This window comes from Pseudorasbora parva, chromosome 16 (assembly GCF_024679245.1).
Source record: "Pseudorasbora parva isolate DD20220531a chromosome 16, ASM2467924v1, whole genome shotgun sequence".
Lineage (NCBI taxonomy): Eukaryota > Metazoa > Chordata > Actinopteri > Cypriniformes > Gobionidae > Pseudorasbora > Pseudorasbora parva.
The window spans coordinates 38,521,931-38,541,868 of NC_090187.1; the positions used below are offsets into that span (position 1 = coordinate 38,521,931).

The following is a 19,938-nucleotide window of genomic DNA, read 5'->3' on the forward strand; positions in this document are numbered from 1 at the left end:
TGTTTCTTGAGCAATAAATCAGCATAGAATGATTTCTGAAGGATCACGCGACACTGAAAATGCTAAATAAAATTCAGCTTTGCCATTACAGGAATAAATTACATTTTAAAACATTTGTAAAAATTTAAATATTTAATTAGAATTGCAATAATATTTCACAATATTACTGTTTTTACTGTATTATTTGATAAAATAAATGTGGTCCAAGAACATTAAAATCCTAATATGGCAGTGTATGTACAGACACCAGATATATTTTATACTAGTGCAGGACACCATAGTTCATTTAAGTAAGTGTAGATAGCAAAATAAAGTAAACTGTGTGGTTTTGACATTCAAAAACATCATAACTAATAAGTAATAGGCTATTTTCTACACTGGTTTTGAGGTTCTCTTCTGAACGCTGGGTTTTGATGGGCGTGCCGCACTGGAGACTTGGAAGTTAACGCCCACGGCTAGGATTGGATAAGATTTGCATATTTAATGAGCTTCAGCTCCGCTGTCATATCTATGCCCCTGTCAGTTCACATGAGGGAGAGATTATAAAAGAGGCAACTGCAAAAATTCTCTCGAGCACAGGGCTCGTAAACGTCTTTATCAGGCAAACACAATAATTTATTTCTCATCCACATTTCTCATATTGATTGGAATATTATTTCTGTATCACATGGCCCGCAGGATCCGTCGATATAAGCACGAACCACACACACACACACACACACACACACACACGCGCAACCAGATCAAGAAAAAATTTCTGCCGATGGCCGTACGTTTTGGTAGGTCTGGAAAACACAGCCCCCGGACTACTATTACTACATATAAAAAAGACGTCTTACTCACATAAGTGTGTTGCACCATTCCTGTCGGATCCAATATAGAAGGCCCAACATTATGTCTGCAAATCCAGCACGACCTGAGACTTGCGACGCAGTGAAATGAAGCAAACACACGTATGGTCTTCCCCACGTGAGCTGGAACTTCATTAAAAATAAATGAAGTATCACACATTCCTAATATTAGGATCCGAAGGAAGGTTATGCAGCGACTGTGTTCTTCCACAATATCTTGCTATCTTCTTCCACATGTTTATTGCTGCTGGCTAGCAAGCGGAACAGCTCCATGAGTCGGTGGGCGAGGCTACTGAATTAGACGCGCGGTAGAGGCGGTGTTTCGTCGCGCACTGACGTAAGTATGAAGCACAGGACCGTTTGCTGAGCCTAGTGTCTATAATAGATTTTCTTTGACTAACAAGGAAGTTTTCAGCTCTGAAACTTATAGGATAATCTTATATTACCATGACCTTTTATATATCAAAAGCTCAAGGGAAAGTTGATTTCTCAATTCATCGCCTCTTTAACAGCTGACATCTGATTTCTAATCCATTACATATCTTTCCATCAAGGTTATCTTACATTTTCAAGATGAATTTGTACTGACACAGAGTTCTTCTCATATATTATTACCACTTTCTAAACTATAGCGAATAAACTGTGATGGTGTGAGAAAATATGGAAGGTTTCAGAATAAATTTGGTTTCACTGTGGATTCAGTGGACAAAGAAAATAAACTAGTGAGACTGTTTTGCCCATAGCTAAAGAAACACCCATATATGGTTTTATACAGAACACACAAAGAGGACAAAAAAAGCTTTGACAAATCAGATAATCCTTTAATCTATTTCAGCCACAGAATTTAGGGTTCCAACAGCCAAAATGGGAGTTGATGCTTATAGATTATGCTTTGTTTCACTATTGCTGATGATTATGGTATGGGCGAATTGTAATTACATCTGACATGAAATGACACGTTAGTATTTTAAAAAGAGGTCTTTAAATCAGAAATAAGAACTAGCAAAATAAGATTCTGCAGAATTTGCAACATGACTAGATTAGTTAGCAACAAACAATGCAAAATCAGAGGGATACTCTACTAGGACTCAAAACCAATCTCAACAACGAGGCAGCACAAGACGCTTAGAGCGAGTGTCTTTTTTTGAACAGTGGGCTATCAGGGATCATATGTTAATTAACTTCCTCTCATTAAATTGATAAGGTTTCTGTTCTCCACCATACTGACCTAAATAATCACGCCAAAGAGAGTGGAAGCAGGAGCCAAATTTATAGTTAAAAATGCATTCTGTTATAAACTTAAAGACAATGCCAAAAAAACAACAAAAACAAAGCAGAGTGCAAAATGCACGTTACAACATACTGTATAATACTTCAAAATGATCAAGGACATTTTACCAAGAAACTAATAACTAGGCTTGGTTGTGTTTATGGGGCACAGTATAACATGTCTTAATACTTCTTCTTTTTTTTTTTTAACGCCGTATTTTTCTTATATTTTACCTTTATTCCACACCGCTGTCTCCACTGTCCTTTGAACGACTCATTTGCTTCCTGCTTCTACGAAGCCCATCCCTCCGAAAAATGCAATGGTCTTAGATTGGTTAAAGGGCCATTTGGTTAAATGTAGTTTCATGTATTTTTATTGGCTGAAGTGCCAAGCACAGGTTGCCGGAAACGCCACGCCCCTTACCATTACGGGCAGAAGTCACATCTGTGGTGACTACTAAGGGTCACCAACCCAGGAAGAAGCCTGTTGTAGTCCAAACCGGCTGTTTTTGTAGGCAATAAACTGCCATAACTTTAAAAGGCAATATCTGCTGAACTTTCAGCGCTGTAACTGCAGATACTGTTTATGCTCGAGCAGTAACATTACACACTAACTAAAGTTAAAAAAGTGAAATCGCACGCAACCACCCCTTTAAGTGTTAGGATTTTTAAAAAACTTTATAAATACACTGAGGTGTACTGCTCTTTATCTAATATTCATGCAGTTTAACACTTCTTGACTAATGCCTTGGTGGGAATAACCCTCTTTTAAGGTTGAGACCTCACATTAGACTTCAGTAGGAAGGCTGATGGCTCTTTAATGCATTGACAGTTCAGCTCAGAGCACTGTAGCCTGAAACTGCAACAAATAGCACACAGTCTACATTGCCGAAGGCAAGCATATAATAGTAACAGCAATTATACTTGAGAAATGGGGTCTTTCAAGGACAGCAGATATGGTTAGAAGAACCACAAGTGCTCGGTGTATCCAAAGAAAACATTGCCTAAAATGAACAAAAATAGTAATTTTATTAAATTCCGTCCTGCATGTTTCATTCGAGGATATTTTGAATGCAAATATATGCAGGATAAATTTGAACAACATATAATATACCAACCATATAATGTGGTTATACCCTACAGATGGATCACCTAAAAAGAAAACAATATTAAAAACACTAAACACATTTTAGCTTACTACTATATAAACCTCTAAATGGTCCTGGGGTGGGTGGTGGGGGACGATTGTAAAAGGCCTGCTTCAAACTGATTTGCTTTCTACCACAGCTCATATTAGCTTTATTCAGTCAGACTGAAAAATACAGCTATGTGCTGATCCTGGCTCATCAGTATTCCAAATCTTCAACATCTTCATCAAAACAGCAAGGAAAAGACGCAGTGTGCCACCAACATCGTGGTCCAATGTTAACCTTAAATCTGTGTTCGTAGGAAAAAGATAAGTCAACCTGCCTTTTGGAGAAAGATAGAAATCTGCACCTGCCTCACTTCAAAGGATCATAAACTACCCTGAGGTGGCAAAAAGCACCAAGATGCAGGCTTATATGTTCACACACAAACAGATGGCAAAATGTGAATAAATTAAACATGCTCTTGTGGAGGAATGTTTTTTAGTAAATGATGATGTGGTTATGAGCCAAACCATGACAATTCAGTCTTTTCCAGGGAAAATAAAATCACAAAAGTGGTTCATTTTAAAGAATCTTATAAATGTATGAGGTGGAGACTATTATATTAAACAGTAAAGATTCTGAAAACATTGAATGAGATACATTAATAAATTAACATAGATATTCAGTAGTAACATTAAATTATTTTATTATATGATTAATATCATAATTTTACATATGATGGTTTCATTATAAATATGGTGATTATCTCTAAGGTGGATGGCCAACTTAATATATGATATTGACCACCTGAATTTAACCAAATCTACTGCCACAATGGCTTCATGGATCAGTGAAATTTCCACGTGCATCTTGAAAAGTGAATGTTTTGTAACGTGCTAAGGCAAGTTTTTGAACCATCTAGTGGTTTAGAGGAGAATAAAATCAAAGGCGCCTTTAGCCCTGCTGGTTCCCTGTATAAAAAACTAAACTATGCTAATCTTAAACTTTGCTAATCTTATCAGATGATGGTAAAGCATTACATTTCTTTTGTCTAAATGCAGTTCAGTAAAAGGTAACTGATAATGAATTTCTCTGTATATTCTGCATCATATTTTTTTGTAGCAGTTGGTTGTATAATAGTAGCTTGTGGCAGGTTCACAAACCATTTGCAGACAGACCTGTCTCACCGTTTATATTGCAACACAACGGCAGAGAGAGAGAGAGAGAGAGAGAGAGAGAGAAAGAGAGAGAGAGAGAGAGAGAGAGAGAGAGAGAGAGAGAGAGAGAGAGAGAGAGAGAGAGAGAGAGAGAGAGAGAGAGAGAGAGAGAGAGAGAGAGAGAGAGAGAGAGAGAGAGAGAGAGAGAGAGAGAGAGAGAGAGAGAGAGAGAAAATACCTATTATTACTTGGTTACTGGCACAACTAGCATACTTTGGCTGATGTGTCAGATGTTTCAACTGGGCTAAGAGCCAGAAACACAAAGAGCCATGAGAGCAGATAAGCAGACAGAGGCCTTGAAGGAGCAGCAGGCCTGAAGTCTCCATGGGCCTATTGGTGAAGAGCTGCAGCTGCACTGGAGGAGGGGGCCGCAGTATTGACTACAGCTGGTCCACCTTTCTTCAGCAGGTGCCTTGGCCTAATTGCCAGTATGATGGTGCCAACAGCGGGTCTCCAGATACTTCCAAGCTGCATCAAGAGAGGAACCAGGCCACTGAATAAAGAAGCCCCTCAGAGCAAAGCATGCCTGCTATTCGTAATTAGGTGCTAATTGTATTGAATCCGGAAGAGAAGCAAGCAGTAAACAGAGCAGATCTGGCAACTTGGTAAAGTTGCAGTACTGAGCCTTCAAATTGCCACATTGCTGATAAAATGGCTACATAGATGCAGCCTTGGTGAGCATTAAAACGAGAATGCACATGTTGGCTAAGAGTCTCTGGTGTCCCTAGAGTGTGTATGTGAAGTTTTAGGTCAAAATACCCCACAGATATTTTCTTATCAAAATGTCCAAATTGTCATGTTTTGAGGGTGAGCAAAAGCACGCCATTTGTGTGTGTCCTTTTAAATGCAAATTAGCTGATTCTCCCAGCGCCCTTTAAAGAAGAGGGCGGAGCTTCAAGAGCTTGTGTTAGCAGGTCTGATTACCTCATGTCAGAAACTGCTTAGCCTTTTTTGTTCAAACTGGAATTGGACAATGATCGCGACTCACAAAGAAGTGACAACATGTAGAATGCAACAGGGCATTTCGGAATGGATATTTGATAGCTGATGTGGCATTAAGAGAAGAGAATATATGGTGCATGGAGATATAACATATAGTTTATTTTAATTACGGTTATAACTTTGCTAATTATGCTTTTATGCTATTGCATTTGTGTTACGTACTGTATTGCAATAAATGTGAAAAGACGGATGCGACAGCTTGAGCAGACTCCTAAATGTGCTCTACTACAACAACTCTTCCTCTTCTCTAATGCAGCCCAAAATGGCCATACCCCTTTGCTGCATGTTCCCAGGGGTGGGTTTATGTCAATTTTCACTAACCTCATGAGTAAGCTCATTGTAGTCCCTACCAGCCGTTTGTAGTCCTTAAAAAGGACGATTTAAAAAAAAGAAAATATCTCCCTTTGCTTTCAACTTTGAGCATCGTAACTTTGCTGAAGTTGTTTATGCTCAACAGCAACATTATATTACAGTTAAAAAGTGAAATAATAATAAAGGACCCTTTTAAGAGACTAACTTTTGAAGAATCTCAGTGTTTAGTAATGTCAAATTGGTGAAAGTTATCTTGATTTATTGGCATGACCAATATTTCAATATATTCATAATTCAATTTAGCCATGATAAGTATTGATTTCATTCAATCACTGTAAATACTTCTCTATTGACTTAAACTGTGGATACATTTGATTGTGGTTGGAAACCTGAGCTGATGTGCATTATCTCAGAGGTGTATAATGAGCAATCGCATTCTGGAACATGTTAGGAGCGTAGCAAAAATGGAGGATGCTTCCTAACAATCAATAATATGATTGAAGACTGAATGTAATAATTAAAGCCAACCCTTATTGATCCACAGCCATTTAATTAGACAATCTTATCCTGCACCTCAAAATAAAAGTGCTGAACACACAGAAGAGAGTTAGAGAGCTACTTACAAACCACTCAAACAATGAGTCCAGGTATTTAAACTAATGCCAGGGGCAGCATGAATCTGCAAGAACAGGCTATTCTAATCAAATCATCCCTGATTTAAAGTGCCAATGTTACGGTGAAAGACAGTGAGAGATGTTGCGCCTTAGGAGGGACTGAGCATCTCAATCCAATAGTTTCAAGGTCAGATTGCAGATCAGACAAGCCACTGATTTGTTGTATTTTATAATGCCGCCCTCCCCCTATGTTTTCTACCAGCATTATAAAAAAATCCGCTTTGTAATCAGTCTTGTGACCCAGATTTCAGTAGCGACGGGTTATCAAGGTCATGGGGATTGGTGAGTAAGTAGAAAATGATGCAGCTTGAGGACCACCATCAGCCTCAGAAGATTCAGCTCTCTGGACCTCATGAGATATTCAGAAATGACCAATTTGAAAGCTTTCCAAAGTGCTATCTCCAGTGACAATGTTGCACTTGGGCCAAGTGCTCTATATTGAAGGTTCAGTGACAAAAAAATCTTTGACTTGTTTCCAGATGTCTGAGTAGCCACAAAACATATTTGGATACTTCAGACTCAGATATGTATCAATGTCATCGTAAAAGGTACAAAATATCAAACCAACAGGCATTTCAAAATCAAACCAAACAACCAACCAACCAATACATCTCAAAATTAGCTTGTTAGGTTTTTAATAATAAAACAATTAAATAAAACTGTTCATTATGAAGACAAAGGTCATTTGGACATTTTCTGGATTTTTAGCGTTAGTGGAACATGTTCATAGTTATTGCGTTTGGTAAAAAGTAGGGGTGTAACAATACATAATTTTAGATTGATAAATCGATTAAATGTGTAACGATACAACGTGTAAAATAGATACCATTTGTGCATTATCGCCAACACGTGCATTCTAATTTAAACTACCTTTTAGAGCTTGTGCTTTTTTTTTGAGAGTGCTTCAATAGATAAAGGTCTATGATTTTGCCTACAAGGACTTTATCTTGTTAGAATTTATTATTGCTTCTAAATCATGATGTTACTTTCTCCCAGGTGTCTGTTAGCCTGGATGCCAGCCGATCTTAGACCCGCCCACACATTTTTTAGGTCGGGCAATTCAGTCTGGCCTTGCTCCATAGAGGAGTAATTATCCCCGAACAGAAACTGTTCGGACCAATGAAATCATCAGGGCGGGCTTTAGACGATGACGGACAGATGATCAACAGTAACGTAATCATCACGTCATCAAAGAGGCTTGGATTATATTTGTTCAATCCTAAACGGAGAGCTTGCTTGTATCTGCATTCACCTTCACAATTTCTCTCAGAAATGATGATCATGTTGTGTAAGTACTCTGTGTATCATTAAATTATTTTACAACACCGGCAAAGATCGTGTATTCCAGCCTGATTTCAGCTCGCGTGCAGACAGGGTTGCCAAGTTTTTACAACAAAATGCGGCAACTACTAGGGGGGTTCACCGGGGAAAAAATGGCGTTTGGGGGGGTAAAAGGTGTCTTATTTTGGCAAGGTTGCTGCTAAAATTTGCACTCATGGGTCTATATATCACATAATAGTCGCTTCAACCCGCGGACATAGAAAAGAACCCGCGGACAAAAAGTGGACTTGGCAACACAGTGCAGTTGAACTCTGTTGACATTTGACAATGTGTCGCTTCGTTGCTCTGATTGGTTGTCGGTCTGTCCAATTGATGTCTTTCCTGGTTCGGTTGAAACACACCCCATAATCACAGCCCAATGGAGCAGTTTCAGACTCATTTTCTGACTAGAATTGAGTATGACCATGTCAGGCTAGGTGTCTGTAAGATAGCAATACTTGACTAGGGAAGGAATTGTTAAACGGAAAGTCTCAAACTGTTGCATATATCTTTTTCCTTTGTGTTTTGAAATTTCCAACGAGAAGCGCAGTGCTGTGACCCTTTGTTACTTCATTCTGCACACGGGATGTACATAAACGCTTTGCACCACTATGTATTGGAGCCTTTTATACTATGATACTTTTGCACAATGAAAGAATATCAAAAGCCTTTCTTGTTTTCTCCCATCTACAATTAGTTTTTCTCATCTATCTATCTATCTATCTATCTATCTATCTATCTATCTATCTATCTGTCTGTCTGTCTGTCTGTCTGTCTGTCTGTCTGTCTGTCTGTCTGTCTGTCTGTCTGTCTGTCTGTCTGTCTGTCTGTCTGTCTATCTATCTATCTATCTATCTATCTATCTATCTATCTATATACACACACATACAGGTCCTTCTCAAAAAATTAGCTTATTGTGATAAAGTTTATTATTTTCCATAATGTGATGATAAAAATTAAACTTTCATATATTTTAGATTCATTGCACACCAACTGAAATATTTCAGGTCTTTTATTGTTTTAATACTGATGATTTTGGCATACAGCTCATGTATTCGATTGGTGTGGCTTAAAGCATACAAGTATGTTTCGGGACTACTGTAGGTCACACATCTCATAAGACATCTCCAGCAAAACATTCTGGAAAGGTCTACAAACACTGCCAGCAGGAGACATACAGCAGGTCTGGCTTGTGTCTACATGTAACTACTCTTGACATCGTATCCTCTGAGGCTATAGTAGTGTGGAAGAAAAGAATGGAAATAAATGTGCAGACTGAGTCTTGCAAGAAAAAATATTTTTCCTCATAATAAAACTTTATAAAAGACCAGTATTAAAATGACTAACAAATTAAACGGTTTAAGTGGTTATTAAACACGACATGGTCTTGTGATTCAAATGCAGTATCCTGTTCCTCCCCACATGGCTGAATGGCAGTTTGTGGTTATAGCTCAAATTGTTTGGAAGGGAAAGTAGCTCTTTTCTATTACCTAGGATTTGTGTAGTCTGATTGGCGAGCAGTAGGATTGACCGATGATAGGATTAAGAGAGAGAGTGACGCCAGATGACTCCAGTGATTTTGCTCAACCTTATTTGAATGCAGTCTTAAAGCTAATCTTGAAGTCTGCCTTTGTTCCATTTAAATTAATCACAGTTCCATCCAAGTTCAAAGACAGTGCCTTCTCTCTGGCTCCACTAAGGTTGGACACACTCTCCTCAACATAATCATCTTAGCGCCACTTTCTGCCCACGTGAACGGTTTCAATCTAAGTAGCATATATCCCTTCTTTACCTGCTAGTATCTGTCTGCATCATATAGACATCATACTACACAAACCCCTCGCGCTTCTGGGCCAAGTGATTTTATAACACACCTCAAAAATCTTCAATAATTAAGTAGCACAATTATTTTCTTGAAGGTCAAGCATTTTGTAATATGAAATTTGGTTTGTCCATTTCGTAGATCATTTGCTCCTTCATGCCACTTAAATGCTGATATATAATATATATATATATATATATATATATATATATATATATATATATAGAGAGAGAGAGAGAGAGAGAGAGAGAGAGAGAGAGAGAGAGATAGATAGATAGAGACAGACAGACAGACAGACAGACAGACAGACAGACAGACAGACAGATAGATAGATAGATAGATAGATAGATAGATAGATAGATAGATAGATAGATAGATAGATAGATAGATAGATAGATAGATAGATAGATAGATAGATAGATAGATAGATAGATAGATAGATAGATAGATACCAGTATTAGTATCAGTGATACAAGGCTTCATTCATAAAAAGATGCCATTACTACAACAAATATTTAAAATATACTGTATAATATAATTTTTTTAAATGTTCTACATTAATTTGGAGAGTAACTGTGAAATTATTACAACATAAAAATATTATAAAAATCAATGTTTTTTAATTGCGATTAATTACAGCAAAAATCATATTAATGTGATTAATTTGTTAATTTTTTTCTAATATATATAATGGCATATATAAATTATAAATATTAAAATGCTAATAATTTATAATCCAATACACATACACACACACAATGTATATGTATATTGTACAAGAAAAAATATTGTAAAATTCATGTCTTATATCGGTGAACTACGGCTTACCCCCAAAAGCAAGGTGCATGACACACCTGACTATGTGCAACTGTCAATTATTCTGAAAAAGAAAGAGCTAAAGCACCCAAGACTAACTTTAAGAGAGGGTTGGTTTCTTTAATCTTGCAAATAATGCAGGAGCTGACAGGAGACTGAAAAGAATGGGTTTGTCTGGGTGCGAGGACTGCTGAAGTCTGTTTTCTCTCCCCCGTAGAGTGAGAGATGACATCCTTCATTGTTCTCAAATTTAACAAACAGGAGTTGGTAAGGTGCGGTCTTGGCACGGAGCTCATCGCCGAGATGGAAAACCCCATTTAGAATCTAATCCTTCAAAATGTCATTACATGTGCAGCGTTTAAGTGGCTTACGAGCATGCGTGGCTGACGGCAGGGGGTGAAGTCGAAACACTGCAGAGGCCATGCTGACGTGTCTCTTAATGTCTGAGATCTCTCAGTGACTGGCTTCAGATAAACACCAACAGCAACATTTCAGGATAAAGTTCAATGTTCAAAAGATTGTATTTTATTGCATTTGTCATAATTATGCATGTGGATAATTATTATTGATCAGGTCAAAGAGAAGTAACTGAACTTTTTTCAGTTTTAAAAGTTAAGTCAGCACGAAACGGCACTAGTATATTATTATATTTTGATGGAAATACATTTTTGGGTCAGGGTCTTGTATTGACAATGCAAAGTTGAGTGCTTTGTAAAGTCTCGTCCAGCACATCCCAAAGATTTTCAATGAATTTAAATCTGGACTCAAGAAAATTAGTCACAATTTGAGCCTGATGCATATTGACATTTTCATCCTGGAATATGGCCATAATGTGTCTTCTTACATGATTATTACTTTTGGTTAGAAGAACTGTTGCCAAACCAGGGCCTAAAACTTTTTGCCACACCTGCCAATGGCCAGTGATGTACTGGACAAAAAATATATTTTTTATCAGCCATGACACAAAAACACTCAGTTTGTGTTTTTGTTGTTGTTGTGTTGACACCAACATTTTAGTCAAAATACACAATCCTCTATCCTTTAATTTCAATACCACAGCTAAAACCAATGTACATTTTTAAAGAAAAGTAAATGTTGACTAATAAAATAAGAACAAACAATCAAATGACAAACAATAGCACATAAATATAAAACAACAAAGATACAAATGAAATAAACAGTGCTCTTCAGGCAGGTCTAATAGTTTTCTAGTACCAAAATTGAATAAAGTAAGGCTAATCAAATAAATAACTGCATAGTCCGTTGTTGTTTGATAAACATTAAAAACACAGACAGTAGCAATATTATTAGGATGCTGGGACAAGACTGAATGCACGGATCATGCTTTTTGTGTTTGCATTCGCTGAAGACACAAGTGACTATGTTTACTATACTTGCCAAGATGGCCATTTGTTAATTTGTCCATTCAAGCGCAGGAAGGCATGAAAGAGAGCTCAACTTCACACTCTCATGCGGGGTTTTTTAGGGCGCCCATGTCCTATCGCATGTTTAAACTTCCCGCAGAGCGTGAGTAATGAATTCCCTTTCACGTGTCCCAGTGTTTGAATATTTACATTGGAAAGGCTGAAACATTTGTGATGATGCAGCACTGACCCGTTAACTGTACAGAGCGTCATTCCCAATTGTTCACGTTCATACTGTAACATTGCAATCTTAGAATAATTTTTATTTTTTTTTTTTACTGGCCAACTGACAGTTTCATATACTCCCGAACACAAATTTTTACTCACATTTGGGGATTGACGAGTGTTCATTTTAGGCCCTGAATATAACATGTTAGAAACATAATAATCACTGAAATAATGATCCAATCTTAAGCATTTAAACCATAAACATTGACAATTTTTTTTGGCCTGGCAATGTATTATGTAATTGATGATGACTGTTTTGTGTTTTACAGACATTGGCAGTGTCCAAGATCTTCCTGTCATATTTTCTTCAGCCTGGATGGTGTGACGAGGCCCAGAGCAGGTCTGGGTTAAGTCTTCCCAGAACCGCCTAAGATAAAAACAAGCAGCATTCACACCTGTCACTGTGATGGTTACAGTCTGCACTTGACTGGATAAAACAGCATATTTCAGTTTTTTAATGCTGACTTCTTTTACCTTCTGCAACCAATTGTATCTTTCTGAACAACTAGGATAAGGTTTTCATTTCCTATTTTGGTGATTCTCATCAGCAAATCATAGTTTTAGAACCCATGGGTCTGTTATCTGTCTGAAAACTTCTGTAAATTCATTTTTATGAGTACCTAGAAAAGGGATATTCAAACAAGAGCGGGCTAATGTGTTTGAATAAGCCCTGTCTACAGCTGCTGTCCCCTCACTGTCTTTGGGCTACATGAATCCAATCACCTGAGTCAACATACAGGAATCATGTTACTGACACTGTAAAAGCTTGTAAAGCATGGAGAGCCAGTTCGGTGGGGTTCAAGCATTCTTCACTGTCATGGCAATACCCTGATCCCTACATGTACATGCTGTGAATTTCTGCACTCAAGCTCCTGTGGGAAGACCCAAAATTAGCAATGGACTGCAAAAGGTTGCAGGAGCTCTGGGAACAGCGTCCATTTTGAGTCCTGAACTTTGTCTGTATTTGTATGCTTTAGTCAGATGCCCAAATGTTGAGGCACTAAAAACAAGATTATCATACAAAAGTTTTGTTTACCCGCAGGTCTTCTTTAAAAGTGAAGAGTCATCTTAAAGGGTTAGTTCACCAAAAAATGAAATTGATGTCATTAATGACTCACCCTAATGTCGTTTCACACCCGTTAGACCTCTTTGGTGGAGGAGTGGTCTGATCAAACAGACGAGCTACTGTAGCTCATATTGCTCAAGAAGTTAATGCTGGTTCTGATAGAAGGGTGTCAGAATACAGAGTACATTACAGTTTTTTGTTGTTGTTTTTTGCATATGGGGCTGCATAGTTGCAGATCAGTCAGGGTGCCCATGGTGACCCCTGGTCAATTGTCGAAAGCACCAACAGCGAGCATCAGAACTGGACCACACCACCATCACTTTTTTTTTTACATCAAGTGGATGGCCGGGTGCGTGTGCACCACTTACCTGGGGAACACATGGCACCATGATGCACTATGAGAAAAAGGCAAGCAAGTGGAGGCAGTGTGATGCTCTGGACAATGCTCTGCTAGGAAACCTTGGGTCCTGCCATCCACGCAGATGCTACTTTGACACGTACCATCTACCTATTGTTGCAGACCATGTACACCCTTTCATGGAAATGGTATTTCTGGTGGCAACAACGAGTTTAAGGTTTTGACTTGGCCTTCAAATTCCCCAGATCGAGCATCTGTGGGATGTGCTGTACAAACAAGTACGATTCATGGAGGCCTCACTTTGCAACTTACAGGAATTAAAAGATCTGCTACTAACATCGTGGTGCCAGATACCACAGCACACCTTCAGGGGAGGTTTCAGGGCAGTTTTGGCAGCAAAAGGAAGACCAACACAATATTAAGTCATAATGTTATGCCTGATCGGTGTATACAGACATGAGATGTCTTAATTATGAAAAATACTTATAAATATGAGACATAAAGTCAAAATTGCAAGAAACAAAAAGTTGCAATTGTGAGATATCATTTTGAGATACAAAGTCATTATTATGATACAAAAGAGGAGCAATTGTGAGATATAGTCATAATACAAAAACAAATATAAATGGTCCCGGTTAGGACATTGCTATATTAAAAAGTCATCATTAAGAGAAATAGTAATTGTGAGATAGCCAAAACTTCAAGAAATAAAACTTACAATTTCAAGATATAAAGTCTCAATGTCAGATATAAAGTCAAAAATATGAGAAATGGAGCTGCAGTTGCGAGATGTGAAGTACGTTTGATGCAGTGTTGCAGAAATTGTGCTACAGATCTAACAGTTTGTTCTTAACACACAACTCTGTATACAGTCTCTTCTTCATGTATTCAAGCTAAAATGAGAAGGAGGGCTAATAGTGACCTAATAGCTTAAATCTGTGTGTTTGCTGATGAAAAGCCCTTGGCACAGCGGGCAGATTTGTGGGAGGCTAACTGTAAGGAAGCAGGAAAAGCCAAGCTCCCCCCGTGGGAGTTGTTTTTCATCGGGCTGTGCGGTATGCATGTGCTGCCGGGCCAGTTCAGACCTACCTCATGGCTGGCTAGTTAGCATTCCTGCCTCATTCTGTAATTATGTCTTCACTCCTACAGAGATCACCAAGAAGCCTGCTCTAAAAGCACTCATGTCAGTCATTTGAACAAGACACGTGTAAAACAAAGTTCTTGTATATTCCATACTGCCACTTGGAATAGTTGATCGTGCAAACAATTATTTTAAAACGACTACTACAGTGACATCAAACATACTTAGATGAGCCAAAACATTAAAGTCCCCCTGTAGTCAATAACTGTATTCCTTAAAAATCATTTTTGATCAGCAAAATGACATACCGGGTTTGTTTCTTATAGCTTGAATGTAACTCTACACCCTTGCTTCATTTAGTATATACGCAGCTCTATTAATATGCAAATGAGCCCCGCCTCTACTCACTCACACCAGCTCAGAGACCCACTCAGTCAACTTTACTTTAGTAAACGCTGCACAATGGTATCGCTCTTCACAATGTAGGACACAAAACGGTAATTAATATGATTAGCCTTTTGCTTATTATCAAACAGCTAATAATCTGTTACTAATGTTACACAAATCATGTTTCCGTTCGCCATCTCAGTCTGTCTTCTAAAAATCAGCATCCTTAGAAATGCTTTGAACATTATAGAACATTAGTGGAGAAAGGCATGTAGTTCATCATCGTAATGTACATCATATACATAATTCACCAGCTATATTCATAACTGTATCAACAGAATAATCTAGCTTCTCTTGAGACTCCCCTGCTTCACAGCATAGTTAATGGTATGGTAAATCCCACCCACACGCTGACATAATTGTTTACAAAGTAGTTTGACATAAGACCGGCAACTTCAAACTGCATTTTTGAGACTTTGAGAGTCTTTGGTTCACAGTTTTAAGGAGAAAATACTCAGCAATGGTGTTGTTAACTTATAAATCTGCACATGGTTTGTCTTAGCGCATATTAAAAACACAGCATACATAGCTATAAACAACATTAAAAACTTGATTTCCTGCCTAAAATGCTGTTGGTCCACCACATACTGCCAAAACAGTGCAGTCCCAACTAGGAATGAACTCTACGAGAGCCTTGAAAGTGTCCTGTGATATCTGGCATTAGCGGCAGACCCTTCAAGTCCTGTATAGGTTGCAGAGTGGAGCTGTCATGGATCGAACTTGTGGATCAGTGAAATTTGGAGGCCAAGGCAACACCTTGAACTCTTCCTCATGTTCCTCAAACCATACCTGAACAATGTGTGTAGTGTGGAAGGGTGCATTATCCTGCTAAACAAGGACTCTTCCACCAGGAAACACCATTGTCACGAAGGGGTTCTCCTGGCCTGCAACGATGTTTAGGTATATGGCATGTGTCAAATTGACATCCACATGAATGGCCACACCTAAGGTCATCAGAGCATCACACACCAGACAGAGTATCATATTCTTCCTATTTACATGACATGCATGATATGGACACAGATTGCCCTAATTCATTTTTAGAAAACACCTGCATGCCATGCATGGCATCTTGTTGCATATTCATATGAAGTTGTTTATCGAAGCAATAATTCTTCTGTTGCTATGGCCAAAAGGTGATAATTGTCTCATCCAACATTAACATATTTCTCAAACAGCTTTCCTGAGGATAAAAGCTCCATTTAGTATGCTTTTCATATTTCAACAAAAAAAAGTAGGCTAGCACTTATTTTAAGTATAGTACTTGATAGATAATTATAGAGACACGGAAAGCTAAGGTGTGCAACAAAACAGCTTTCATAAAAAAAAAAAAAAAAATTCTCCCCAGGTTTCTTTGAAAGCGTTACAACAATGAATCTACTAATGAACCATTTTAATTCAATCTCACCGTGTGCTTCAGTAATGAAGGCTTTTCACTGTGGAGAGTGCATACGCAGAAACACATGAGTGTAATGTGATGTTCAAGCCGCAGGAGTGCAGATAACAACAACAGCCTGGGTTCGGGCTGACCTGGAAGCCACATTCAATGATGCTGACAGGCAATAAAAGACACAATGATGTGGTCTGTCCTAACTCATTAAAGGTAAAGGGTAACTGAGGCTATTACAATGCCTATATGTGGTTTTCTGTATAAGGTCCATAAGGCCTCTTCAGTTCAGAATACAGCTATGGGAAATAGCTAAATAAATATTCTCTGTATTGATCATTTTTTCATATAAATAATGATAAATAAAATAGAACTTTATAATAACTATATATAAATACATAATGTATAATATTCTAATAAATATAAAAATGTGGGGTCAGTAAGATATTTACACTTTTATTGAGTAAGCATGCATTAAATTGATCAAAAGTGACAGTAAAGCCATTTCTATAATGTTACAAAATATTTCTATTTCAAATGAATGCTGGTCATTTGCCGTTCAATGTAGAATCCTGTACAAAATGTAAAAAACAACAATAAAAAAAAAAAAAAAAACGTAATATTTCCAAACCATTTTAACATAAATGTATAATTGAGCACCAAATCGACAAATAAAAGAGTTTAATCAGCTTAAAATGCAGCTTTGCCATTACTAAAATATTTGAAAATACACTAAAATATGAAATGGTTATTTTAATTTTACGAAATAACTATTTTATATATTTTAACTGTTTATATTTTCAGATTTTTTTTAATCAAAAAATGCAACATTGGTGAGCATAAAAGATTAACTAAAATCTGAAATGCTTAGTTTTAAAAATAATCTTAGCGATCCCTAAACTACATTGCCAAAAGTATTGGGACACCCATCCAAATCATTGAATTCAGGTGTTCCAATCACTTCCATGGCCAAATGTGTATAAAATCAAGCACCTAGGCATGCAGACGCTTCTACAAACATTTGTGAAAGAATGGGCCGCTCTCAGGAGCTCAGTGAAGTCAAGTACAGTGATAGGTTGCCACCTGTGTAATAAGTCAATTTGTGAAATGTCTTCTCTACTTAGTATTCCATGGTACTTGCCTGACTGCATTGTGCCAAGTGTAAAGTTTGGTGGAGAGGAGATTATGGTGTTGTATTGTTTTTTTAGGGGTTGGACTTGGCCCCTTAGTTCTAGTGAAAGGAACTCTTAATGCTTCAGCATACCAAGAAATTGTGTAGAAGTTCATGCTCCAAACTCTGTGGGAACAGTTTGGGGATGGCCCCTACCTGTTCAAACATGACTGTGCACAAAGCAAGGTCCTTAAAGACATGGATCAACGAGTTTGTTGTGGAGGAACTTGATTGGCCTGCACAGAGTCTTGCTTTACTGACTGACAAAAATGGCATCTTTTTTAATAATAAGTTAATAATATTTTATATATATATATATATATATATATATATATATATATATATATATATATATATATATATATATATATATATATATATATATATATATATATATATATATACACATACTTATTAACCTGATGCCATTTTTGTCAGTTTATCGGTTAATAAAATGCCTTAACACTCTCAGTTATTAGTCTTTTAGTCAATCTTTTGGAGACAAGTGTGAATTCAAATCATTGCAGTATTCACAGTAGTGTCTTATTCTGTATTTTTAACAGCAAAGGGGTGAATATTTACAAAAAATCATCAAGCTCTAGTCCAGAGCTTTCTCAAACACTGAATGAAGACTGACATAACATCAGCTACTCTGAAAATTATCTTCACCACATGGTAGACTATAAAACGTGGGATAAACCACAAACATTAATATGATAGATTTTTATAATACCTATCAACGTGTCTTGACTTCTGGAGACGCACTAGTTTATACTGAACATGTAATTTGAATCAAGCATATTGCCAAAGGCATTGCAAACGACACTGAACAACAACAGGAAAAACAATTACACAAGCTGCGTTGTTGGGTTGCAAATTGAGAATATATTAGCAGTACGTAAAAAAAGAAATCTTGCTTGATTTCTGAACAATCTGGCCCATTCATGCAGCACATGCCATGCCTGCAGCACAGGGATTTAGATGATCAGCTGAGTGCAGCCTCCACTACAATACAACATTGTTCTTGAACGAAACTCTGCTTGTTTGCCTTCAAACTCTGCTGTGCGGCTTATCAGAGGAGCACAGATCCATCTCCCTCTGAGCTTGCAAACTGAAATCAGCGTGTGTCCATTTCCTACTGCACACTGTCAAACAAGCACTTGCCCAAAAGCCTTTTGAAATGCTGGTTTGAACTTTGAACAAGAGCTGAGGTAAGAAACAGAGATTAACGGGAAAAGGAAGAGAGGATCTTACACAACTTGAGAATAAACCTGACAGAAAAATACAGTCAATGCCTTATACACTTCAAAAAGAGAAAGAATGAAAGAAAAATCTGTGTAAAACTGTCTGCAAAATGTATTTGGAGTGGACCTTTATGTCAAACTTTTATACAAATGATATGGCATCAAAGCAAGTGGAATTTATTTTTAAGTTTAAATAGATATGCTTTATATCTAAATGATTGTCAAATATTAACAGAACAAGAAATTGCCATGAACATTTGTTTGCAAATATCACTTAATGTGATATTTTTTATCTAATGCACTGACATTTTTCAATTTGGACTTAAAATCTATCATTTTAAATACCACATCCCTTTCGATACAGCATCAAACAGGGACTCAAGGCACTTCTTCCTTTTCAGCACTTATCTTCTCTCCCTCATCACTGAGATGCATGCATTTGAAACAAACCATTGCCCGCCTTCTTTGACACTTGATAATCTGTGTGCTTTGATAAGATTTGCTGTACCGATGAGATATGTTTCTTGTCATTCGTGAACATGAAATTTCGTCTTGTTCTTGTCATCCTGACAACTGCAAAATTGACCAAGTGAGCTACAGTCACAAGCTTTTAGTGCTAAAGACAATATTGAAATCATGTTCTGTCTTGTCTTTAATTTATTTTAAAGATTGATTATCACAGTTCTCTGGAATTGCATTACATATACCATTCCGGGACTTGCAGTTCCAGATAATTCTGATAATAGATAATACACACACATATACATATACACTCTAAAAAATGCTGGGTTAAAAACAACCCAAGTTGGGTTGAAAATGCACCAACCCAACAATTGAGTTGTTTTAACCCAATGGTTGAGTTGTTTTAACCCAGTGGTTGAGTTGTTTTAACCCAGTGGTTGAGTTGTTTTAACCCAGTGGTTGAGTTGTTTTAACCCAGTGGTTGGGTTAAATGTTGCTTAAGACAACCCAATTTCTGGGTAAGAACAACTCAACCATTGGGTAAAAACAACCCAATTGTTGGGTTGGTGCATTTTCAACCCAACTTGGGTTGTTTTTAACCCAGCATTTTTAGAGTGTATATATATATATATATATATATACACACAGACACACACA

At 37.3% G+C, this 19,938-nt stretch overlaps 1 protein-coding gene across 2 annotated transcripts in view; it reads right to left on the reverse strand.

Annotated features, from left to right (window-relative positions):
- The window catches only part of slco3a1a (solute carrier organic anion transporter family member 3A1a), a 92,981-nt gene that overhangs the window by 31,290 nt on the left and 41,753 nt on the right, over positions 1-19,938 (reverse strand). The gene's annotated exons all lie outside the window — the stretch shown is intronic.